This window comes from Scyliorhinus torazame, chromosome 5 (genome assembly GCF_047496885.1).
Source record: "Scyliorhinus torazame isolate Kashiwa2021f chromosome 5, sScyTor2.1, whole genome shotgun sequence".
Lineage (NCBI taxonomy): Eukaryota > Metazoa > Chordata > Chondrichthyes > Carcharhiniformes > Scyliorhinidae > Scyliorhinus > Scyliorhinus torazame.
This window is the reverse complement of record NC_092711.1, coordinates 68,792,139-68,819,202: the sequence shown is the minus strand read 5'-3', so window position 1 is coordinate 68,819,202 and position 27,064 is coordinate 68,792,139. Positions and strand designations below refer to the sequence as shown.

General features: G+C 52.6%; 1 protein-coding gene across 5 annotated transcripts in view; it reads right to left on the bottom strand.

Moving 5' to 3' along the window:
• The window catches only part of LOC140418258 (uncharacterized), a 33,042-nt gene extending 6,380 nt beyond the window's left edge, over window positions 1–26,662 (bottom strand). Inside the window, exon 1 of one of the 5 annotated variants that reach the window (XM_072501709.1) lies at window positions 26,627–26,662. The gene's annotated coding sequence lies outside the window, so the exon portion shown is untranslated. Of the gene's footprint in view, window positions 1–11,780; window positions 11,982–23,131; window positions 23,230–26,626 lie in introns of those variants that run through there. The other 4 variants (XM_072501708.1, XM_072501706.1, XM_072501705.1 and 1 more) reach the window with 4 other exon arrangements.
• Between the last annotated feature and the right edge of the window lie 402 nt (window positions 26,663–27,064).

Sequence of the window (27,064 nt, the reverse complement as noted above, 5' to 3'; positions counted from 1 at the left end):
CCATTTCCATCCGCGGGCGAAGGCTCTCACTGTCCACCCTATCTAACCCCCTGCTCATTTTGTATGCCTCTATTAAGTCTCCTCTTAACCTTTTTCTCTCTGACGAAAACAACCTCAAGTCCATCAGCCTTTCCTCATAAGATTTTCCCTCCATACCAGGCAACATCCTGGTAAATCTCCTCTGCACCCGCTCCAAAGCCTCCACGTCCTTCCTATAATGCGGTAACCAGAACTGTACGCAATACTCCAAATGCGGCCGTACCAGAGTTTTGTACAGCTGCAACATGACCTCCTGACTCCGGAACTTAATCCCTCAACCAATAAAGGCCAACACTCCATAGGCCTTCTTCACAACCCTATCAACCTGGGTGGCAACTTTCAAGGATCTATGTACATGGACACCTAGATCCCTCTGCTCATCCACACTTCCAAGAACTTTACCATTAGCCAAATATTCCGCAATCCTGTTATTCCTTCCAAAGAGAATCACATCACACTTCTCTACATTAAACTCCATTTGCCACCTCTCAGCCCAGCTCTGCAGCTTATCTATGTCCCTCTGTAACCTGCTACATCCTTCCGCACTGTCGACAACACCACCGACTTTAGTGTCGTCTGCAAATTTACTCACCCACCCTTCTGCGCCCTCCTCTCGGTCATTGATAAAAATGACAAACAGCAACGGCCCAGAACAGATCCTTGTGGTACGCCACTTGTAACTGAACTCCATTCTGAACATTTCCCATCAACCACCACCCTCTGTCTTCTTTCAGCTAGCCAATTTCTGATCCACATCTCTAAATCACCCTCAATCCCCAGCATCCGTATTTTCTGCAATAGCCTACTGTGGGGAACCTTATCAAACGCTTTACTGAAATCCATATACACCACATCAACTGCTCTACCCTCATCTACCTGTTCAGTCACCTTCTCAAAGAACTCGATAAGGATTGTGAGGCATGACCTACCCTTCACAAAGCCATGCTGACTATCCCTAATCATATTATTCCTATCTAGATGATTATAAATCTTGTCTCTTATAATCCCCTCCAAGACTTTACCCACTACAGACGTGAGGCTCACCGGTCTATAGCTGCCGGGGTTGTCTCTACCCCCCCTTCTTGAACAAAGGGACCACATTTGCTATCCTCCAGTCCTCTGGCATTATTCCTGTAGCCAATGATGACATAAAAATCAAAGCCAAAGGCCCAGCAATCTCTTCCCTGGCTTCCCAGAGAATCCTAGGATAAATCCCATCAGGCCCCGGGGACTTATCTATTTTCAGCCTGTCCAGAATTGCCAACACCTCTTCCCTACGTATTCAATGCCATCTATTCTAATAGCCTGGGTCTCAGCATTCTCCTCCACAACATTAACTTTTTTCTGAGTGAATACTGACGAAAAATATTCATTTAGTATCTCGCCTATCTCTTCAGACTCCACACACAACTTCCCATCCCTGTCCTTGACTGGCCCTACTCTTACCCTAGTCATTCTTTTATTCCTCACATACCTATCGAAAGCTTTTGGGTTTTCCTTGATCCTACCTGCCAAATACTTCTCATGTCACCTCCTTGCCCGTCTTAGCTCTCTCTTTAGATCCTTCCTCTCTACCTTGTAACTATCAAGCACCCCAACTGAAACTTCACACCTCATCTTCACATAGGCCTCCTTCTTCCTCTTAACAAGAGATTCCACTTCTTTGGTAAACCACGGTTCCCTCACTCGACGCCTTCCTCCCTGCCTGACCGGTACGTACTTATCAAGAACTCGCAGTAGCTGTTCCTTGAACAAGCTCCACATATCCAGTGTGCCCAACGCTTGCAGCCTACTTCTCCAACCTATCCCCCCCCCCACCCCCCCCCCCCCCCCACCCCCAAGTCATGTCTAATGGTATCATAATTGCCCTTTCCCCAGCTATAACTCTTGCCCTGCGGGGTATACTTATCCCTTTCCATCACTAACGTAAACGTCACCGACTTGTGGTCACTGTCCCCAAAGTGCTCACCTACCTCCAAATCTAACACCTGGCCTGGTTCATTATCCAAAACCAAATCCAACGTGGCCTCTCCTCTTGTTGGCCTGTCAACATAGTGTGTCAGGAAACCCTCCTGCACACATTGTACAAAAAACGACCCATCTAATGTACTCAAACTATATCTTTTCCAGTCAATATTTGGAAAGTTAAAGTCTCCCATAATAACTACCTTGTTACTTTCGCTCTTATCCAGAATCATCTTCGCCATCCTTTCCTCTACATCCCTAGAACTATTTGGAGGCCTATAGAAAACTCCCAACAGGGCGACTTCTCCTTTCCTGTTTCTAACCACAGCCCATACTACCTCGGAAGAAGAGTCCCCATCTAGCTGCCTCTCCGCCACCGTAATACTGTTTTTGACTAGCAGCGCCACACCTCCCCCTCTTTTGCCTCCTTCTCTGAGCTTACTAAAACACCTAAACCCTGGAACCTGCAACAACCATTCCTGTCCCTGCTCCATGTCTCCGAAATGGCCACAACATCGAAGTCCCAGGTACCAACCCATGCTGCCAGTTCCCCTACCTTATTTCGTATACTCCTGGAATTGAAGTAGACACACTTCTAACCACCTACCTGAACACTGGCCCCTTCCTGCAAAGTCAAATCTGTGCTCCTGACCTCTATACTCTCAATCTCTCGTACCCTAAAGCTACAATCCAGGTTCCCATGCCCCTGCTGCATTAGTTTAAACCCCCCCAAAGAGCACTAACAAATCTCCCCCCCAGGATATTTGTGCCCCTCAGGTTCAGATGTAGGCCATCCTGTCTGTAGAGGTCCCACCTTCCCCAGAAAGAGCCCCAGTTACCCAGAAATCTGAATCCCTCCCGCCTGCACCATCCCTGTAGCCACGTGTTTAATTGCTCTCTCTCCCTATTCCTCATCTCATTATTGCGTGTCACGGGCAACAACCCAGAGATAACAACTCTGTTTGTTCTAGTTCTGAGCTTCCATCCTAGCTCCCTGAAAGCCTGCCTGACATCCTTGTCCCCTTTCCTCCCTATGTCGTTAGTGCCAATGTGGACCATGACTTGGGGCTGCTCCCCCTCCCCCTAAGGACCCGGTAAACACGATCCGAGACATCACGTACCCTTGCACTTGGGAGGCAACATACCAAACGTGAGTCTCTCTCGCTCCCACAAAATCTCCTATCTGTGCCCCTGACTATCGAGTCCCTAATAACTAATGCTCTGCTCCTCACCCCCCTTCCCTTCTGAGCAACAGGGACAGACTCCGTGCCAGAGGCCCGTACCCCATGGCTTACCCCTGTTAAGTCCCCCCCCACCCCCCCCCCACCCCCCACCACCCCCCCCCCCCACCCCCCCCCACCCCCCACCACCCCCCCCCCCACCCCCCCCCACCCCCCACCCCCCACCACCCCCCCCCCCCACCCCCCACCCCCCACCCCCCCCACCCCCCCCACCCCACCCCACCCCCCCCACCCCACCCCACCCCCCACCCCCCCCCACCCCCCCCACCCCCCACCCCCACCCCCCACCCCCCCCCCCCCCCACCCCACCACCCCCACCCCACCCCCACCACCCCCCACCCCCCCACCCCCCCACCCCACCCCACCCCACACCCCCCACCCCCCACCCCCCCCCCCCACCCCCACCCCACCCCCCACCCCCCCACCCCCCCACCCCCCCCCCCCCACCCCCCCACCCCACCACCCCCCCCCCCCCACACCACCCCCCCCCACCCCCCCCCCCCACCCCCACCCCCCACCCCCCCCCCCCACACCACCCCCCCCCACCACCCCCACCCCCCACCCCCCCCCCCCACACCCCCCCACCCCCCACCCCCCCCCCCCCCCACCCCCCCCCCCCACCCCCCCACCCCCCCCCCCCCCCACCCCCCCCCCCACCCCCCACCCCCACCCCCCCCCCCCCACCCCCCCCCCACACACCCCCCCACACACCCCCCCACCCCCCCCCCCCACCCCCCACCCCCACCCCCCCCCCCCCCCCCCCCCACCCCCCCACCCCCCCCCCCCCACCCCCCACCCCACCCCCCCCCCCACACACCCCCCCCACACACCCCCCCCACACACCCACCCCCCACCCCCCCCACCCCCCCCCCCCACCCCACACCCCCCCCCACACCCCACACCCCCCCCCCACACCCCCCCCCCACCCCCCCCACCCCACCCCCACCCCCCCCCACCCCCCCCCCCACCCCCCCCACCCCCACCCCCCCACCCCCCCCACCCCCACCCCCCCCCCCCCACCCCCCCCCCACCCCCCCCCCCCACCCCCCCCACCCCCCCCACCCCACCCCCCCCCCCCCCCCCCCCCCCCCCACCCCCCCCCCCCCCCACCCCCCCCCCCCCCACCCCCACCCCCCCCCCCCCCACCCCCCCCCCCCACCCCCCCCCCCCCCCCACCCCCCCCCCCCCCCACCCCCCCCCCCCCCACCCCCCCCCCCCCACCCCCACCCCCCCCCCCCCCCACCCCCCCCCCCCACCCCCCCCCCCCCCACCCCCAACCCCCCCCCCCCCACCCCCCCCCCCACCCCCCCCCCCACCCACCCCCCCCCCCCCCACACCCCCCCACCCACCCCCACCCCCACACACCCCCCACCCCCCCCCACACACCCCCCCCACACCCCCCCACACACCCCCCCACACCCCCCCACCCCACCCCCCCACCCCACCCACCCCACCCCCCCCCCCCCCCACCCCACCCACCCCCCCCACCCCCACCCACCCCCCCCACCCCACCCACCCACCCCACCCCCCACCCCCCCCACCCACCCCCCCCACCCCACCCCACCCCCCACCCCCCCCACCCCACCCACCCCCCCCCCCCCACCCCCCCCCCCACCCCACCCACCCCCCCCCACCACCCCCCCCACCCCCCACCCCCCCCCACACCCCCACCCCCCCCCACACCCCCACCCCCACCCACCCCCCACCCCCCCCACACCCCCCCCCCCCCACCCCCCCCCACACCCCCCCCCCCCCCACCCCCCCCCACCCCACCCCCCCCCCCCACCACCCCACCCCACCACCCCCCCCCACCCCCCCCCACCCCCCCCACACCCCCCCCCACCCCCCCCCACACCCCCCACCCACACCCCCCCCCCCCCACCCCCCCCCCCCCCACCCCCCCCCACACCCCCCCCCCACACCCACACCCCCCCCCCACCCCCCCCCCACCACCCCCCCCCACCCCCCACCCCCCCCACACCCCCACCCCCCCCACACCCCCACCCCCACCCACCCCCCACCCCCCCCACACCCCCCCCCCCACACCCCCCCCCCCCCCCACCCCCCCCCACCCCACCCCCCCCCCCCCCCCCCCCCCACCCCCCCCCACCCCCCCCCCCACCCCACCCACCACCCCCCCCACCCCCCCCCACACCCCCCCCCACACCCCCCCCCCACACCCACACCCCCCCCCCCCCACCCCCCCCCCCCACACCCCCCCCCCCACCCCCCCCCACACCCCCCCCCCACACCCCCCCCCACACCCACACCCCCCCCCCACCCCCACCCCCACCCCCCACACCCCCCCCCACCCCCACCCCCCCCCACACCCCCCCCCACACCCCCCCCCCCCCCACACCCCCCCCCCCACACCCCACACCCCCCCACACCCCCCCACCCCACACCCCCCCCCCACCCCCCCCCCACCCCCCCACCCCCCCCACACCCCCCCCCCACACCCCCCCCCACACCCCCCCCCCCCACACCCCCCCCCCCCACACCCCCCCCCCCCCACACCCCCCCCCCCACACCCACACCCCCCCCCCCACACCCCCCCCCCCCCACACCCCCCCCCCCACACCCCACACCCCCCCACACCCCCCCACCCCCCACACCCCACACCCCCCACCCCCCACACCCCCCCCACCCCCCCCCACACCCCCCCCCACACCCCCCCCACACCCCCCCCCCCCCACACCCACCCCCCCCCCACCCCCCCCCCCACCCCCACCCCCACCCCCCCCCACCCCCACCCCCCCCCCACACCCCCCCCCACCCCCCCCCCCCCACACCCCCCCCCCCACCCCCACCCCCCCCCACCCCCCCCCCCACCCCCCCCCACACCCCCCCCCCCCCCACACCCCCCCCCCACACCCCACACCCCCCCACACCCCCCCACACCCCACCCCCCCACACCCCACACCCCCCCACCCCCCCCCCACCCACCCCCCCCACCCCCCCCACCCCCCCCCCCCCCCCACCCCCACACCCCCCCACCCCACCCCACCCCCACACCCCCCCCCCCACCCCCCCCCACCCCCCCCCACCCCCACCCCCCCCCCCCACCCCCCCACCCACCCCCACCCCCACCCCCCACCCCCCCACCCCCCCCACCCCCCCCCCCCCCACCCCCCACCCCCCCCCCCACCCCCCACCCCCCCCCCACCCCCTGAGGGGAACAGCTGCTCCCTATCCATCCTGTCCAAGCCCCTAATAATCTTGTACACCTCAATCAGCTCCCCCCCCCCCCCAAACACACACACACACGGGCCCCCTTCTCGGCTCCAATGAAAACCATCCAAGCCTAAGGATAACCCAGAAAATTAAAAGGAAAATGCAGGATAATCCAGAAAATTACAAGCCGGTGAACTTTACGTCAGTGGTAGGGAAATTATTGGAGAGGATTCTTCGAGACAGGATTTGCTACCATTTCGAAGCATGTGGACTTATTAGTGATAGGCAGCATGGTTTTGTGAAGAGGAGGTAGTGTCTCATTAACTTGATAAGAGTTTTTCGAGGGAGTGACGAAGATGATTGATGAAGGTAGTAAGCCCCTTGGCAGACTGGTACAGAAGGTGAAGTCACACAGGATCAGAGCTGAACTGGTAAGATAGTTACAGAATTGGCTCGGTCATAGAAGACTGAGGGTAGCAGTGGAAGGCTGTGACTAGTGGTGTTTCGTGGGGATCACTGCTGTGACTTGTGCTGTTTGTAGTATATATAAGTGATTTGGAGGAAAATGTAACTGGTTTGATGGTAAGTTTGCAGACAACACAAAGGTTAGTGGAATTGCGGATAGTGATGTGGACCGTCTGAGGATGCAGCAGGATAGAAATCGGTCAGAGACTTGGGCAGAGAGATGGCAGATGGAGTTTAATCCAGTCAAATGTGAGGTAACGCATTCTGGAAGGTCTAATACAGTAGGGAAAGATACAGCAAATGGCAGAACCATTAAGAGTATGGCATCGCAAGTGGAGAAGGTAATCAAGAAGGCATACGGCATGCTTGCCTTCATCAGCCGGGGCATTGAGTTTAAAAATTGAAAAGTCATGTTGCAGCTTTACAGAACCTTAGTTAGGCCACACTTGGAATATAGTGTTCAATTCTGGTCGCCACACTACCAGAAGGACGTGGAGGCTTTGGAGAGAGTACAGAAAAGATTTACCAGGATGTTGCCTTGTATGGAGGGCATTAGCTGTGAGGAGAGGTTGGAGAAACTTTATTTCAGAAAGTTCGAGAAAGTTGGAGAAAATTTCTTCAGTCAGAGAGTGGTGGGTATATGGAATTCATTGCCACAGAGGGCAGTGGAGGCCGGGACGTTGAGTGTCTTTAAGACAGAAGTTGATAATTTCTTGATTTCTCGAGGAATTAAGGGCTATGGAGAGAGAGCGGGTAAATGGAGTTGAAATCAGCCATGATTGAATGGTGGAGTGGACTCGATGGGCCGAATGGCCTTACTTCCACTCCTATGTCTTATGGTCTTATGGTCTAAACTTGGTTTGATCTCACTGTAACGACGGAGGTTGAGGGGTGACCTGACAGAAGTCGACAAAATTATGAGGGGCATGGACAGAGAGGATGGTCAGAAACATTTTTCCAGGGTGGAAGAGTCAATTACTTGGAGACACAGGTTTCAGGTGAGAGGGGCAAAGTTTAGAGGAGATGTACAAGGGAAATTCTTTTACACAGAGGGTAGTGCGTGCCTGGAACTCACTGCCAGAGGTGGTGGTGGAAGCAGGTATAAGTGGCATTTAAGGGACGCCTTGACAAATAGATGAATAGGATGGGGGACCCCAGAAGAGTAGAAAGTTTTAGATTAGACGGGCAGCATGGTTTAGAAGGACGAAGGGCCTGTTCCTGTGCTGTAACTTTCTTTGTTTGTTCTATCCTACCTCTCTTCATAAATGTTCCATCCCGTGCAACATCCTGGTGAATCTCCTCTGCACCGTCTCCAATCATATCCTTCCTATAATTGTCCCATTGGGCAGACGCAGCATGGGTTCATAAAGGGCAGGTCGTGCCTAACTAATTTAGTGGAATTTTTTGAGGACATTACCAGTGCGGTAGATAATGGGGAGCCAATGGATGTGGTATATCTGGATTTCCAGAAAGCCTTTGACAAGGTGCCACACAAAAGTTTGCTGCATAAGATAAAGATGCATGGCATTAAAGGGAAAGTAGTAGCATGGATAGAGGATTGGTTAATTAATAGAAAGCAAAGAGTGGGGATTATGGGTGTTTCTCTGGTTGGCAATCAGTAGCTAGTGGTGTCCCTCAGGGATCAGTGTTGGGCCCACAACTGTTCACAATTTACATAGATGATTTGGAGTTGGGGACCAAGGGCAATGTGTCCAAGTTTGCAGACGACACTAAGATAAGTGGGAAAGCAAAAAGTGCAGAGGATACTGGAAGTCTGTATAGGGATTTGGATAGGCTAAGAGAATGGGCTAGGGTCTGGCAGATGGAATACAATGTTGACAAATGTGAGGTTATCCATTTTGGTAGGAATAACAGCAAAAGGGATTATTATTTAAATGATAAAATATTAAAACATGCTGCTGTGCAGAGAGACCTGGGTGTGCTAGTGCATAAGTCGCAAAAAGTTGGTTTACAGGTGTAACAGGTGATTAAGAAGGCAAATGGGGCAAGATTGAGCAGGTTCTTTGGAGTGGAGGACAAATGTGGGAGGTGTGGCGGGAGCCCGGCAAACCACGCACATATGTTTTGGGCATGCCCGGCACTGGAAGGGTATTGGAAGGGAGTGACGGGAGTGATTTCGCGGGTGGTGAAGGCCCGGGTCAAACCAGGCTGGGGGTTAGCTCTATTTGGAGTTGCGGAAGAGCCGGGAGTGCAGGAGGCGAAAGAGGCCGACGTTGTGGCCTTTGCGTCCCTAGTAGCCCGGCGCAGGATCCTACTCATGTGGAAGGAGGCGAAACCCCCCGGACTGGAGGCCTGGGTAAATGATATGGCGGGGTTCATTAAACTGGAGCAGATAAAGTTTGCCCTGAGAGGATCGGCTCAAGGGTTCACCAGGCGGTGGCAGCCATTTCTCGACTACCTAGGGGAACGTTAGAGGGAAGACAGATGACCAGCAGCAGCAACCCAGGGGGAGGGGGGCGGGGGGGGGGGGTGGGGGAGGGGGGGTTTAGTTTAGGTCAAAGATAAAGGGGTTTTGTTACTTGTGTATTGTTTAAAATTTCTGTATTGTTATTGTTGCGTTTGCTTTGTAAGAGGGGAAAAATTGTTGTTTGGGAAAAAATTTTCAATAAAACATTTATAAAAAAAAAAAAAAAAGAAGGCAAATGGAATTTTGTCCTTCATTGCTAGACGGATGGAGTTTAAGACTAGGGAGGTTATGCTGCAATTGTCTAAGGTGTTAGTGAGGCCACACCTGGAGTATTGTGTTCAGTTTTGGTCTCCTTACTTGAGAAAGGACGCACTGGCACTGGAGGGTGTGCAGAGGAGATTCACGAGGTTAATCCCAGAGCTGAAGGTGTTGGATTACAAGGAGAGTTTGAGTAGACTGGGACTGTACTCGTTGGAATTTAGAAGGATGAGGGGGGCTCTTATAGAAACATATAAAATTATGAAGGGAATAGATAGGATAGATGCAGGCAGGTTGTTTCCACTGGCGGGTGAAAGCAGAACTAGGGGGCATAGCCTCAAAATAAGGGGAAGTAGATTTAGGACTGAGTTTAGGAGGAACTTCTTCACCCAAAGGGTTGTGAGTCTATGGAATTCCTTACCCAGTGAAGCAGTAGAGGCTCCTTCATTAAATGCTTTTAAGATAAAGATAAATAGTTTTTTGAAGAATAGAGGGATTAAGGGTTGTGGTGTTCGGGCCGGAAAGTGGAGCTGAGTCCACAAAAGATCAGCCATGATCTCATTGAATGGTGGAGCAGGCTCGAGGGGCCAGATGGCCTACTCCTGCTTCTAGTTCTAGTTCTTATAATGTAGCAACCAGAAATGCGAACAGTAATGTCCCATATGTCTTTTTCACCACCCTATTAACATGTCCTTTCCCTTCAGAGATCTCTGGACAAACACGCCAAGGTCCCTTTGTTGCTCAGAACTTCTCAGTGTCACACTGTTCATTGAATAATTCCTTGTCACATTACCCCTTCCAAAGTGTGTCACCTCACTTTTTAGGGTTCAATTCCATTTGCCACTTTTCTGCCCATTTGACCAATCCGTCTATATCTTTCTGTAACCCAAGACACTCAACCTCACTGTTAACCATCTGGCCAATCTTTGAGTTATCTGCAAGTCTTCCATGTGGGATCTTGTCAAAAGCTTTATTGAAATCCATGTATACTACATCAACTGCACAACCCCCATCTACACACCTGGTCACATGCTCAAAAAATGCAATCAAATTTGTTAGGCATGACCTCCCTCTGACAAAGTCATGCTGACTATTCCTGATCAAACCTCTCCAAGTGGAAATAGAGTCATAGAACATAGAACATACAGTGCAGAAGGAGGCCATTCGGCCCATCGAGTCTGCACCGACCCACTTAAGCCCTCACTTCTACCCTATCCCCATAACCCAATAACCCCTCCTAACCTTTTTGTTCACTAAGGGCAATTTATCATGGCCAATCCACCTAACCTGCACGTCTTTGGACTGTGGGAGGAAACCGGAGCACCCGGAGGAAACCCACGCAGACACGGGGAGAACGTGCAGACTCCGCACAGACAGTGACCCAGCGGGGAATCGAACCTGGGACCCTGGCGCTGTGAAGCCACAGTGCTATCCACTTGTGCTACCGTGCTGCCCATAAGTCCATCAGAACTTTCTCCAATAGTTTCCCTACCACTGATGTAAGACTCACTGGGCTGCAGTTCCCTGGCTTATCTCTACAACCTTTCTTAAATTATAGGACCACATTAGCTGTTCTCAAGTCACCTGGCAACTCCCCTCGTGGCCAGAAATTAAAAGTTTGGGTCAGAGCTCCTGAAATCTCCTCCCTTGCCTCCCACAGCATCTTGGGACACAATTCATGCAGACCTAGTAATCTAATAATCTTATGGGCGGCACAGTAATATAGTGGTTAGCACTGCTGCTTCACAACGCCAGGGACCTGGGTTTGATTCCTGGCTTGGGTCACTGTCTGTGCGGAGTCTGCACATTCTGCCCGTGTCTGTGTGGGTTTCCTCCCACAAGTACCGAAAGACGAGCTTCTTAGGTGAATTGGACATTCTGAATTATTCCTCAGTGCATCCGAACTGGTGTCGGAATGTGGCAACTCAGGGATTTTGATAGTAACTTCATTACAGTGTTAATGTAAGCCTTCTTGTGACAATAATAAAGATTGTGAATGGGCCGAAGGGCCCCTTTACGTGCTGTAAAATTCTACGACTTTAAAGGTAGAGGGAGGGAGGGAATGAATTTATAGAGAAAGTGCCAAAGCCACAACATTCACCAGCTCTGAGGACACACCTTAGCTCCCTTTCCAATCTGAAAGCAGCCTGAGCTGGATTTACATTCCCCTTAATTGATCATTGCTGGGTGATAATCCTGTACTTCCTGACCTCACACCACTGTGACAGCACCTTCACTACACAGACTGCAGCAACTGACCAAACATCACCTTCCCAGTTATTCCTGAAGGCACCGCCTTCCCAACCTGGCCCCTTGCCTGAGGTGCGGTGATCCTCAGGTCACATCACCGCCGGTCAGCTCTCTCCCGGGACCAGGCCCCGGTTCACAGCCGCCATCTTGGGGAAGCAGAGCGCATGCGCTGGCGTATTGGTGCTGCAACAGCGAGTGGGCGGGGCCTGAACGTTTCTGTTCCCAGCCGGGTCCTAGTGCCCGTCGAACTGTTAGGCAGCAACAGGTTTTTTAAATGTTTCACCCACTCCCAGGCTGACGCTGATGTTTGTGGCCTGGAGGTGCCTATGGATCACGTAGACATTCAGTGTGAGAGGCTGCAGCCTCTATCTAAGGGGGTTATACAGCGTTTGATTACATTTAGTGGTCCTTTCCTGTTCATTATCAGGATGTTTATGTGATATTTTCTTACCCTCAGTGTGATATTTCTTTATTTAAAATACATTTCAGCAGCAGGCTGACTGGTGGTTTTTAAAGGAATAAAGTTTATTTATTATCACACTATTTCCCTGGATGTTTGAACATCTCAGCTCCTCATCTCTTTCACACTGACTGACACATACACAGAAATTAGGTACAGATCAAGTTGAAGCTGTAATGATGGAAATGGAATGTAGACTGCAATCTTTATATTGCTGCAGGTCTGTTGTCTTCTTGTTGAACTAATCCTTTAGTTGGAGTGAAGCATTTTTAGAAACAAATAATTCTCACGAGGTTCTGAAGCTTTCTGTAGATGAATCGCCAGGAGGTTGGTTCTCAGGTGGACTTGGAAGATGGAATAAGTTCAGTACTGTGGCTGCACTGGAAAACATTCAGCTCTGCTGTTTCAGCTGGTTCCTGGTGCTTCAGATGCTTCTCACACACACATTTGCTTTGTTCAGGGTTTATTAAACTGCATCCCTGACAATTAACTGCAGGGTTAAAACTCAGACCCAGAACACCCCGATACAATAGCAGTTTACGATGCTCACTCACGCTTATCTCTGCCCCAATTCGAGCTCATTCTCCTGTGTTCAATACGGCACTTGGAGACCAACAGTCCAGAGATTCCATATTCCTAAAATGCTGGTTCATCCTGACACAACGAGACATTTAAACTTCACAGGTGGCTGCAAAGTTTCCTTATTTAGGTCCATGTTTAACTAAATATTGGTCACAGAATCGAATGTTGCCCACAGTTTAATGTCACAATAACATGCTAAGTTGCAGCCGTCTTGGCAGAGTTTGTGGATCTTACAGTCTGTAATATCTAGTATCCTTGTGCCGAACGTGACATCTTGAATCTACTCTTGGGTCTGGATAAAACAGTGCATTGTTGCTGGGTGGGATGGACGGCACGGTAGCACAGTGTATAGCACTGTTGCTTCACATCTCCAGGGTCCCAGGTTCGATTCCCAGCTTGGGTCACTGTCTGTGTGGAGTCTGCACGTTCTCCCCATGCCTGCATCGGTTTTCCTCCGGGTGCTCCGGTTTCCTCCCACAAGTCCCGAAATGTGCGGTTAGGTAATATGGACTTTCTGAATTCTCCCTCTGTGTACTCAAACAGGCACCGGAATGTGGCGACTAGGGGTTTTTATTCTCCTCCTTTTTCACATTTTCTCCCAAATTTACACCCACCAACAATAAACAATAATCAGTAACAAATATGTAAATCCCCATATCAATAACAACAATCCCATCCTCCCACCAAACCATGTTCACACAAACAAATGACAAAAAGATATTAGGGATCACCCATAGTCGCCATTAACACACAGCCCCCTCCCCCCAACCCATGTGCAATGTTATTGAGTTCTTGAAAGTGCATAATGAATAATGCCCATGAATTGTAGAACCCCTCCATCCTTCCCCTCAGTTCAAACGTAACCTTCTCAAGAGTCAAGAATTCCAACAGGTCCCCCCACCACGCCAGGGCACAGGGTGGAGTGGTTGCTCTCCAACCTATCAGGATCCGCCTTTGGGCGATCAACAAGGCGAAGGCTACAACATCTGCCTCCGCACCCGTTTCCACCCGTGGCTGGTCCGTCACCCCGAATATGGCCTCCCGGGGACCCGGGTCCAGTTTCACGTGCACCATTTTAGAAATTATCCTAAAAACCTCCTTCCAGTAATCCTCTAGCTTTGGACAGGACCAAAACATATGAATGTGATCCCCCCCCCACACCTCCTCCACAACGTTCCCATACATCTTCTACTCCTTCAAAGAATCGCCCTCGTGAGGTGTGCTCTGTATACCACCTTCAGCTGCATCAGCCCCAACCTCGTGCACGAGGTGGAGGCATTCACTCTCCGGAGCACCTCACACCAGAACCCCTCCTCCATATCCTCTCCCAACTCTTCCTCCCACTTTGCTTTCATCCCTTCCTGTGGTGCCTTCTCCTCTTCCAAAATAGCTCCTTACATTGCTGACACTACCTCCTCCAGCAATGTGGAGGCCAGCTCCACCGGGAAGCTCTGATTCTCCTTTCTGGCAAAATCTCGAAAATGCATGTATTTAAACATTTCCCCCTGCTCCAGCCCATACATCGCTTCCAGCTCCTTCAATCCTGCAAACCGACCCCTAAGAAACAAATCTTTTAGTGACTTAATCCCCTTCTCCTCCCATTTCTGAAAATTTCCATCCCACTTTGCTGGCTCAAATCTGTGGTTCCCCCGAATCGGCATTTCCCTTGACCGTGCCCCAACCCGAAGTGTTGGCGAAACTGCCTCCAGATTTACAAGAAGCTATTATTACCAGACTCCCTGAGTATTTCCCCGGGGCCATCGGGAGCGGCGCTGTTGCTAGTGCTTTCAATCTTGACCCCCTACACAAACTCTCCTCCATTCTGACCCACTGGGAATCAATCCCTCTGGCCCACCTCCGCACCTCCTCCACATTCGCTGCCCAGTAGTAATACATCAGGTTCGGAAGGCCTGCCTTCCCCTCTGTAGAAGCACCTTTCTAACTCTGGCCACCTTCCCTCCATTAAAATGAAGTAATCCTTCCCTCAATCTCTCTGAAAAAAGCCTTTGGTAGGAAAATCGGCAGGCATTGGAAAATAAACAGAAATCGTAGCAACACGTTCATTTTAACCGGCTGTACCCGGCCCGCCAGCGACAGAGACCATCCCACCTTGCCAGGTCAGCTTTCACTCTCTCCACCAAACTAGAAATGTTGTACTTGCGGAGCCCCCCTCCCCCCCACTCCGGTGCAACCTGCACCCCCAGGTATCTAAAGTGAGTCCCTGCCCTACGGAATGGCAGCCCCGACACACCGGCCCCCACCCACCGCCAAGACACCACAAAATACTCACTCTTGTCTAGATTTAGTTTAGACCACGAGAAAGACCCAAACCCCCGAAGCAGCTCCAATATTCCCCCTATCGACACACTCGGTTCCGACACGTGTAACAGCAAGTCATCGGCTCTATTCACCCCCCCCCCCCCCCAACCCCCACACTATTCCTTTCCATACCCCCCAAAACTCTTCATGTGATGTCCAACGGCTCAATTGCAAGTGCAAACAGCAGGGGGGACATAGGACATCCCTGCCTAGTCCCACGGTGGAGAGAAAAGTATCTCGAGCTGATGTTGTTTGTGCGGACACTGGCCCCGGCTCCTTATACAGTTGCTTTACCCAGTCCACAAATTTTGGTCCAATCCCAAATCGGTGCAGAACTGCCATCAAGTCCCCCCATTCTACTTGGTCAAACGCTTTCTCAGCGTCCAATGCCACAACCACCTCTGTTTCCTTCCCCTCTGCCGGCGCCATAACGACGTTCAATACACTTCTAACATTTGAAAAGAGCTGCTTCCCTATCACGAGCCCCGTCTGATCTTCACATATCAGCTTCGGGAGGCACTCCCCCAGCCTACCGGCCAGTACCTTCGCCAATACTTTTGCGTCCACATTCAGAAGCGATACGAGCCTATACGACCCATACTCCATCGGATTATCTTTTTTTAGCAACAGTGAAATCGATGCCAGCCCCAAAGTTTGTGGCAACACCCCCTTCCCTATCGCCTCCTCAAACATCCCCACCATCAGGGGTACCAGCCTATCCTTAAATTTTTTATAATATTCCATCGGAAACCCATCCGGCCCTGCCACCTTCCCCGATTGCATCCTCCCAATCGCATCCTTTATCTCCTGCTCCACTATCGCTCCCTCGCATGTAGTCCTGTTCCCCTCCCCTAACCTCGGGTACTCCAACCCATCTAGAAATTCCTGCATCTCACGGTCTCCCCCAGGTGGCTCTGACCTGGACAACCCCTCATAAAATTCCTCAAAAACCTTGTTAATCAGTTGCAGAGCTACCACCAACTTCCCCGCCCTATCCCTCACTTGAACTATTTCCCTTGCTGCTGCTTCCCTCCGGAGGTGACCTGCTAACATATGTTCGTAAACTGCATCCCTTGCTCGTCTCAGCTGGTGCATTGCCTTCCTGGTAGATAGTTGGTCAAAGCTCGCCTGTAGTTCCTTCCTCTTTTCCAGCTTTGCTTAGTCCCCATCTTCGGCATAACTCCTATCTACCTCCAACATCTCATCAGTTGAAACTTACATATTCCTTAATTACCTTTTCAATTTTGTCACAGAACACTTCGTTCCCCAAAAGTCCCACATCTAATTTCCACCCCGGTCTCTGCGCTGCCCCCTTCTCCAGTACCATATCCATCCAATGTGGAGCGTGATCTGACACTGCAATTGTCGAGTATTCCGACCCCTTAACCCCAGCCAGCAAAGCCTTTCCCACCATGAAAAAGTCGATCTGCGAGACCTTATGGACTGCTGAGAAAAACGAGTACTCCCATTCCCTTGGGTGCAGAAACCTCCAAGAGTCCACCCCTCCCATTTCCACCATTAGCCCAGCCAGCGCCTTTGCCCCCGCCCCCCCTGATGGGACAAGCAAGCGCGGCCGTGACCTGTCCAACCTAGGCTCCTGCACCAAGTTCCAGTCCCCCCCACCAACAGTTTGTGTGTGTCCAAGTCGGAGATGGCCCCAAGCACCTTCTTTGCGAATCCCACATCGTCCCAATTGGGGCCATATACACTGAACAGCGCCACAAACCTCCTCTCCAGTGTCCCTGTCACAATCACATATCTACCCCCCTGATCTGCCACCACCTTCTCCATCTGGAAGCGTACCCTTTTGCTGACCAGCACCGCTACCCCTCGAGCCCTTCCGTCAAATCCAGAGTGAAACACCTGACTAACCCAGCCCTTTTTAAGTCTCACCTGATCCTTCACCCTCAAGTGAGTCTTCTGCAGCATTGCTACATCTTTTACATTGCTTTCAAACTTTTAAGATGCGCAAGCACCCTTGACCTCTTGACCGGACCTTCTAACCCCCTCACATTCCATATGACTATCCCAACTGGGGGTCTCTCACCCCGCCCCACCCTTCTTATCCGCCATCATCATACCACCGGGCCCTGCCCCATGAGCCTGACCTGCCCCGATCCATTAACATCAAACCCCTCCCCCCCCCCCACAAATCCCCCCCAACATTTCCTCTCGAAAAAACATCTCCCAGCATCAATCTCTCCCCCCCTCCCCCCGCTTGCCTCGTAGGCCCATCGAAACCTGCTAACCAGGCTCCAATGTCCGCAGCCCTCCTCGCACCTCACCTCCGTTCACTAGCTGACTTTAATTAGCTAGCGCGAGTGGCTCCCCCGCCAAGAAATACCGTCCCCTCCTACCCAGTCCCAGAGAAAGAAAAAGCAAGAACAACAATCCAACCCACACAATTCACTAAACTGAGATATAACCGTCGCAACACAGAATGCCAATCAACCCAACCAATAACCTGAACTCTGCAACAATGTGAAGAGAATTAAATTACAATACACGTCAGTAAAAAGAAAGTTATAGCATTGATACATTTTCCAGCTCCCCAATCACAGCCCAGTCCCTCTTCCAGCTCCGCTCCTCACGTCTGTCCCAAGCCTTCTGCCCGCACGAATGCCTCAGCCGCCTCCGCTGTCTCGAAATAAAAGTCTTTGGCATCATACGTCACCCTCAGCTTCGCACCCCCTTTTTGTACGGTGCCGCTTTCACTCGCCAGAACGCCGCTCGTCTTTTTGCCAACTCCACCGTCACGTCCTGGTAGATCCAAACTCCAGCAGCATCCCACTGCACCTTGCGCTTCTCCTTCGCCCAGCTTAACACCTTCTCCTTCATGCAGTACTTATGGAAGCAGATAATTACTGCTCTTGGCGGCTCATTCACTTTGGGCTTCAGCCTTAATGACCGATGAGCTCGGTCCAGCTCATACCGGGAGGGGTTCTCACCCACCCCCATCAACTCCGCCAGCTTCTTAGCGAAGTACTCTGCTGGCCTTGGACCCTCTGTCCCTTCGGGCAAGCCCACAATTCTCAGATTGTGCCGCCTCGAGCGGTTCTCCAAGTCCTCGAGCTTTGCTCGGAGTTCTCTGTTGACCTCCACCATCCTCCGCAGCTCGTCCCCCATCGAGGTGAGCTGGTCGCTGTGCTGCGACACGGCCTCCTCCACTTCCTTCATCTTCTCGCCCTGCTCTCACCTCGGCCGATGTCATTGCCACAGCTATCCTCACCGGGGCGATTGCCTCCTCCACCAATGACTTCAATGCGATCGCCGTCTCCTTCCTCAACGCCTCCATGTGCCTCACAAACTGCTTTTCCAGCTCCACCACCATCACCTCGGTCATCTTCTCCACCGTAAGTAGTGCTGACCCACCACGCGGTCCGGCATCCGCCATCTTGTCAGCACTTTTGCTCGTCTTCTCATTCAACGACGAGCCCGCGTTTCCAACCTTTCTCAACGCTGCTTTTCACATCCTTTAACGGCTTATTATTTTTCCTTTTTTTTCCCACCTTCTTTCCTTCTTCAATCCTTTTTGTTTTTTATAAATCGAAAAAACAAAAACATTTCTTCCTTCATAAAAAAAGGGAGAAAACATTTTTTTCAACCAAATTTCTTTAAAACATCTTTCTCTTCTTTTTTGTATTCCTCCAGAATTTCCCTGGGACCGGGCTTCAGTCCTCTTATTACATTCTAGGCGGGACATCCGATGTGGGACATCTCACCTACATCACGCCCTGGCTTCGGGCCTGCCGCCTCGGCCTGTTTGGCTCCGCCCCCGCTGCTCCTTTCAAATTTTCAGGTCCGGCTTTCAGGTTGTCCCGCTCCTCCTCCACGTGCAGCCGCTCCACCGAACCCGCCGGGACCAGTCTCCCCCCCCCCCCCCCCCACCCTTCCAACCCTCCGGCTCCCTGAAACGGAGCTTTGACGGGCGAGGGAGGCAGGGCCGACCCCGGAGAAGTTTAATTTTATTTTAAACAGCGGGGAGCCCCCCGAAAAAGACCGCGATATCGTGGACCAGCAGGAGCTTCTCCTCATCGCGGCCGCTCCGCTCGCGAACGCCACCGTCTCTCCCTGTGTGAATTCGCTGGTGTTTCCGCAGGTTGGATGAATCACTGAATCCCTTCTCACACTGAGCAGGTGAATGGTCTCTCCCCAGTGTGAATTCGCTGGTGTGTGGACAGAGCGGATGACTGGTGAATCTCTTCCCACACTTGGAGCAGGTGAATGGTCTCTGCCCAGTGTGACTGCGTCGATGAGTTTCCAGCTGGGATGGAGAAATGGCTGATGAAATTCAACGTGGGCAAGTGTGAGGTCTTGCACTTTGGAAAAAAGAATAGAGGCATGGACTATTTTCTAAACGGTGACAAAATTCATAATGCTGAAGTGCAAAGGGACTTGGGAGTCCTAGTCCAGGATTCTCTAAAGGTAAACTTGCAGGTTGAGTCCGTAATTAAGAAAGCAAATGCAATGTTGTCATTTATCTCAAGAGGCTTGGAATATAAAAGCAGGGATGTACTTCTGAAGCTTTATAAAGCATTAGTTAGGCCCCATTTAGAATACTGTGAGCAATTTTGGGCCCCACATCTCCGAAGGACATACTGGCACTGGAGCGGGTACAGCAGAGATTCACACGGATGATCCCAGGAATGGTAGGCCTAACATACGATGAACGTCTGAGGATCCTGGGATTATATTCATTGGAGTTTAGGAGGTTGAGGGGAGATCTAATAGAAACTTACAAGATAATGAATGGCTTAGATAGGGTGGACGTAGGGAAGTTGTTTCCAATAGCAGGGGAGACTAGGACCCGGGGGCACAGCCTCAGAATAAAAGGGAGTCACTTTAGAACAGAGATGAGGAGAAATTTCTTCAGCCAGAGAGTGGTGGGGCTATGGAATTCATTGCCACAGAGGGCAGTGGAGGCCGGGACATTGAGTGTCTTTAAGACAGAAGTTGATAAATTCTTGATTTCTCAAGGAATTAAGGGCGATGGAGAGAGAGCGGGTAAATGGAGTTGAAATCAGCCATGATTGAATGGTGGAGTGGACTCGATGGGCCGAATGGCCTTACTTCCACTCCTATGTCTTATGGTCTTCAGTCAATTTATTTGACTTTATAAGCCAGAATATTAGCCCCTGTAAATGGGCCGGAGTCATAAGCAGAAAGAGACCCAAATGAATATGGTTCAGTCCTGAATGTGAGGATCAGCAAAATCCAATCACTATGGTTACTTGTGGCCTCGTTTGTGTTTCAGCAGGTTGGGTGAAGTAGTGAATCCCTTCCCACACTCGGAGCAGGTGAATGGTCTCTCCCCTGTGTGAACTCGCTGGTGTGTGGACAGAGCGGATGACCGAATGAATCCCTTCCCACACTCGGCGCAGGTGAATGGCCTCTCCTCAGTGTGAATTCGCTGATGTACAGTGAGGTCACATGATCGTCTGAACCCAGTCCCGCAGTGAGAGCACCTGAACGGTCTCTCGTCAGTGTGAACACGTTGATGGTACATCAGATCCCCAGAACTTTTACAGCGCTTCCCGCAGTCTGGACATTTAAACGGTCTCTCATCAGTGTGAACTCGCTGGTGTCTCAGCAAGTGGGCTGAAATAGCAAATCCCTTCCCACACTCTGAGCAGGTGAACGGCCTCTCCCCAGTGTGAACTCGCTGGTGATTCTGCAGGTTGGATGAATCACTGAATCCCTTCTCACACTCTGAGCAGGTGAATGGTCTCTCCCCAGTGTGAATTTGCTGGTGTCTGGACAGAGCGGATGACCGAGTGAATCCCTTCCCACACTTGGAGCAGGTGAATGGTCTCTCCCCAGTGTGAACCTGCTGGTGTGTGGACAGAGCGGATGACGAGTGAATCTCTTCCCACATTTGGAGCAGGGGAATGGTCTCTCCCCAGTGTGACTGCGTCGATGAGTTTCCAGCTGGGATGGGGAAGTGAATCCTTTCCCACAGTCCGCACATTTCCACGGTTTCTCCTCAGTGTGACTGCATTTGTGGCTTGTGAGGCCTGATGATTGACTGAATCCTCGACAACACACACAACACGTGTACAGTTTCCCCGCAGTGTGAATGATGCTTTTTCCTTCCATGTTCAAAATCTGCTGATATTCAGGATATGATAAGTTGAGGATTCTGTCAGATCCTGATGTGATGCTTGGTTTGAGTTTCCGGACTTTGAAGTCTCCCCTTCGAACACCCTGTGAAACTGATTTAAAACAGAAAATAGGGAGTGAGAGAACCCACAAAAACACAAAGGCAGGTTGTGAAATTGAGCTGAATGATTGAGCTGGTCATTTGTGGGGCCGGCACTGGGAAAAAGTGACCATGAAAACTGCTGGATTGTCATAAAAACCCAACTGTCCTCTTTGGGAGGAGAGAGAAAGAGGTGAAGAGGGATTTAGTATATCTACAAGTCATACTAAAGAGAATAGTTGGCAATGCAAATTCGACCTTGAGCTTCATAAAGAGTAATATTGACACCAAAACTATGCTTCTGGTGGCATGGTGATTAGCACTGCTGCCTCTCAGCGCCAGGGACCCGGGTTCAATTCCGGCCTTGGTGACTGTCTGTGTGGGGTCTGCACTTCCTCCCAGTATCTGCGTGGGTTTCCACCTGGTGCTCAGGTTTCCTCTAACAGTCCAATGAAGGGAAAGTTAGGTGGATTGGCCTTGATAAATTGCCCCTTAGTGTCCAGGGATGTGCAGGTTAGGTGGGGCTATGGGGTTACAGGGACAGGGTAGGAGTGTGGGCCGAGGCAGGGTGCCCTTTCAGAGAATCAGTGCAGACTCGATGGGCCGAGTGGCCTCCTGCACTGTAGGAATTCTATGATTCCAATTCTATTCGATGAATCTTTATAAAGCTCTGGTCACCACTCTTCAGGAAGGATCTGAAGGTTCTTGGAGAAGGTGCAGAGGAGATTTACCAGAATAGTTCCAGCAAAGGAGGTTGAGGGGAGATTTGATTCAGGAACTCAAGATTATGCCAGATTTCTATCAGGTGTACAAAGAAACTCTGTTTCCATTCACTGATCGTCCAAGAACTAGGGACAAAGATGTAAAGTTTTGGGTAAAACCTGGATTGATCTATATAAGATCCTGAGGGGTTTTGACAGGGTGGATGTGGAGAGGATGTTTCCTCTTGTGGGGGAATCGAGAACGAGGGCATCACTGTTGCAAAATAAGGGGTCACCCATTTCAGATGGAGATGAGGATTTTTTATTCTCTTGAGGGTTGGAAGACTTTGGAACTCACGTCCTTAAAAGGCAGCGGAAGCAGAGTCCTTGAATATTTTTAAGGCAGAGCTGGATAGATTCTTGATGAGCAAGGAGGTGAAAGGTCATCAGGGGTAGGCAGGAATGTGGAGTTAACGTTAGAATGAGATCAGCTGCAATCTTATTTAATACTGAGCAGGCTCGAGGGGCCGAGTGGCCTGTTCCGAGTTTGTATGTCAAAGGTACAGGAGATATGAGGTGATATGAGATTTATGTTTTTACACAGCGAGTGGCAATGACCTGAAACCTGCTGCCTATGAGGGAGTTTGAAAATAGAAACAATGAATGATTTGATTTCAAAAGGAAATTGGATAGACATCTGAGGGAAATAAAACTGCGAGGATACAGGGATCGAGCAGGAGAATGGCACTGACTGGATTGCCCCAGTGAGCTAGCATGGTCTCAATGGGCCGAATGCCCTTTGTGCCATCATGTCTCTGACTCCTTTGTGTAATCTAGTTTTGTAATTTAACCCCAGGGGGTTCAGATATCACTCAGGTAAATCTGTGCTACACTCCCCCCAGGCCATTCTATCCTTCCTCAGGTTTATTGCCCAGGACTGAACACAGTTCTCCAGGTTTGGTCGAACCAGGGTTTGTGAATCTTGGGGCTTTTCCAGTCACACTGAGACCTGAAATCTTCCCTCACAGACAGAACAGACACACCTTTTACCTTCCACACCCAGATGCTGCTGAAATTCAGTTTCTAATGAATCAAGTGACTCTGTCAGATTGCGATATGACGTTTGGTTTGCAGTTCCCGCCTGTTAAACCTCTACTTCCAGTGTCCTGTAAATTTACAGAAACCTCACTGTCAGTTTAGGATAGAAATTCAGAACATTCTCTCCTCGCCAACTTTGATTAAATGTATTCCTGGAGGTTTGATCACATGACCCAGCCCCCATCCTCCATCCATTAATCGGTCAACACATCCATCCTTGTGACACACTGCCTTCCTCGGCCAATTGGGAAGCAAAATGACTCATTACCTAACAGGACAGTTACTGTCCTAATGATTTTCCAGACACCCAGGGATGAACCTCACCAACGCAGGGAGTGGAATTGGTGCGAACTCAGGCAGGAGCAGCTTCGGAACAGTAAATATAAATAACTTACCTCAGGGATTCACGGCCTATTCAGCAGGGAGCGGATTTGGCCCGAATCCGGGGAGGAGAAGCTTTGAACAGTAAATATAAATAACTTACCTCAGAGTAAAGCTGATTGGCTGATTGGGAATCTGTTCTAAATTTGAGAAACTGGAGTAATTAACTAAATAGGGAGTAACTCAGAGATCAGTAACTAGGAGATTGCTGTTTATATCTATAATCAACGATTTGGATGAGAATGTACAAGACATGATCAGTAAGTTTGCAGATGACACTAAAATAGGTGGTATTGTCGGCAGTGAGGAAGGTTATCAAAAATTGCAGCGGGCACTTGATCAGCTGGGGAAGTGGGCCGAGAAATGGCAAATGGAATTCAATACAGATCAGTGTGAGGAGTTGCATTTCAGAAATCAAGGTAGGACTTTCACAGTGAATGGTAAGGCCTGAGGGTGTATCATGGAACAGAAGGATCTTGGAGTTCAGGTGCACGGTTCTCTAAAGGTGGAGTCACAGGTCGATAGGGCAGCACGGTAGCACAGTGGTTACCACAGTTGCTTCACAGCTCCAGGGACCCCCGTTCAATTCCCAGCTGGGTCACTGTCTGTGCGGAGTATGCACGTTCTCCCCGTGTCTGCGTGTGTTCCCTGGTTTCCTACCACAGTCTAAAGATGTGCGGGTTCGGTGGACTGGCCATGCTAAATTGCCCTTAGTGTCCAAAAAAAAGGTTAAGTGGGAGTTACTGGGTTACGGGGATAGGGTAGATAAGTGGGCTTGAGTAGGGTGCTTTTTGTAAGGGCCGGTGCAGGCTCGATGGGCCGAATAGCCTCCTTCTGCACTATAAATTCTCTGAAGAAGGCTTTTGGCGTGCTGACCTTCATCAGTCAGGGCACTGAGTATACAAGTTGGGAAGTTATGTTGCAGTTGTACAGGACGTTGGTGAGGTCGCACCTGGAGTATTGTGTTCAGTTTTGGCTGCTTTGCTATGGGAAAGATGTTATTAAACTGGAGAGAGTGAAGAAGAGATTTACAAGGATGTTGCCAGGACTCAAGAGACTGAGTGAAAGGGAGAGATTGGACAGGCCAGGACCTTTATCTTTGGAGCGTAGGAGACTGAGGGGTGATCTTATCGAGATGTATAAGATCATGAGAGGCGTGGACAGGGTGAATACACTCAGTCTTTTTCTCAGGGTTGGGGAATCGAGAACTAGAGGCCTTTGGTTTAAGTTCAGAGGGGAAAGAATTAATGGGAACCTAAGGAGCAATGGTTTTACACAGAGGATGGTACGGAATGAGCTGCCGGAGGAAGTAGTTGAGGCAGGGACATTGACAAGATTGTAAAGGCATTTGGACAGATACATGGTTAGGAAAGGTTCAGAGGGATATGGACCAAATGCAGGCAAATGGGATTGACCTAGATGAGCTTTTTGGTTGGCATGGACCGGTTTGGGCTGAAGGGCCGGTCTCCGTGCCATAGATTCTATGAACCCCAAATCTCTTTGGACATCCACTATACTTAACATCTTTCCATTTAGAAAGTACTCAGTTCTATCCTTTTTTGGTTCCAAACAGATAACCTCACACATGTTTACATTACCACAATCTTGCCCATTGACCTTGTCTGTCAATATCTTCTTGCAATATAATGCAATCAACTATGCTGTCTATGATGCCACCGAACTTTGTATCATCAGCAACACAGAGGGGCTGGTTTAGCACACTGGGCAGGCCAGCAGCACGGTTCAATTTCCGTACCAGCCTCCCCGAACAAGCGCCAGAATGTGGCGACTAGGGGCTTTTCACAGTAACTTCATTTGAAGCCTACTTGTGACAATAAGCAATTTTCATTTCATTTATTTCCCAGTGCAGGAGAGGCCCTTCGGTCCATCGAGTTTGCACTAACACATGATAAACTTGACCCACCTACCTAATCCCATTTGCCAGCACTTGGCTCATAGCCTTTAATGGTATGACATGCCAGTCTTCATCCAGGTACTTTTTTAGAGGATGTGAGACAACCGTCTCTCCCACCCTCCTCGGCAGTGCATTCCAGACCCTCGCCACCCTCTGGGTAAAAACATTTTTCTTCAGTACATGTGTCAATAAATCTAACCCCACTCTCTGTTGTCTGTTGGTTAGCCAATCCTCTATCCAAGCTAATATCTCTCAACCCCGTGGGATTTTACCTTTATTATTACCTTTTATGTGACACTTTATCAAATGTATTCTGGGAGTCAAAATACATCGACAGGACCCCATTATCCACTTGGCTTGTTACATCTTCCAAGAACTGCAAGAAATGAGTCAAGCACGATATACCCTTCACAAAACCACGCTGACTCTGATGGATTGCAGTTTGACTTTCCAAATGTCCAGTTATTACTTCCTCAATCATGGATTCCAACAGTTTCCCAACAACAGGCTTTAAAATAACTAGTTTCCTACGTTCTGCCTTTTTGACCTAATCCAATGACATTGGAGATTTTCTCAGTGACCCTCAGTCACCATCACTGAAACGAACTTTAAATTCCAGATTTTATTAATTTAATGTCCCCAGAACATTCTCCTGTCTCTCTGGGTGACTAATGAAGTGACATTGTCACTGGGTCAGTGTCTCCCCCCTGGTCTCCATGAGGTTGTTTGTGGAGAGAAGCCGGAAGTGGTGGACAGTGAGAGTGGAGAATGTTCATTGTTCAGCTCTGGGGCCGCACTCGGGATTTGTAAACCCCGCCCCCAACACTGACCTCTCACCTGACCCCTCATAATTCCCGGACAATGATTGACGGCATCGCGCGACCAATAGAAGAGTGGACGGGTCCTGGAGGGGGGGGGGGTTGGAAGTGACAGGTCCTCCAGCCAATCGGAGTGAATCAGGGGCGGGACTGGGCCGAGTGAAGCATGCGCAGTGTGATTAATGGTGACGCAGAAAAGTTTCTTTCTCGGATCCACAATCCGTGAAGGTGGGAATGGCGGGACGGAGGGCGAGCTGGATCATGCGGGTTGTTAGGCACGCTTCGTAAACATGTTATATGAACTGAACATCTGACAAAATAAACCACCGGTACCTGGGGATCTGGGCGGAGGCTGCAGCTTTGTTACATACGAGCCTGTGCACCCGCCATCTTTATTTGGTACTGGCAGCGGTGCGCATGCGCCCTCGTTATTTGGCTCACTGGCAGAGGTGCGCACGCGCACCCACCATCTTTATTGGGGCACGAGCAGCAGAGCGCAGGCTCAGTCGCCATCATTGTTGGGGGCAACATTTTTGTAATGTCTTCATGACAGACTTTCACTCGGAGTTACAAATTCTTATTTATGGGGCAGAATATATGCCGAGGGCAGTGACAATAACTCGAATTTATATTGTGACTTGAACAGAATATAACTTTTAAGACTTTCAGAGAAATGTTACAAAATAACAATTGACACTGAGCCGCATGAGGAGATATTAGATTTGAAGGAGAATCTTAATGGAAGAAATTGAGTCAGAGAGTCGGAGAGTT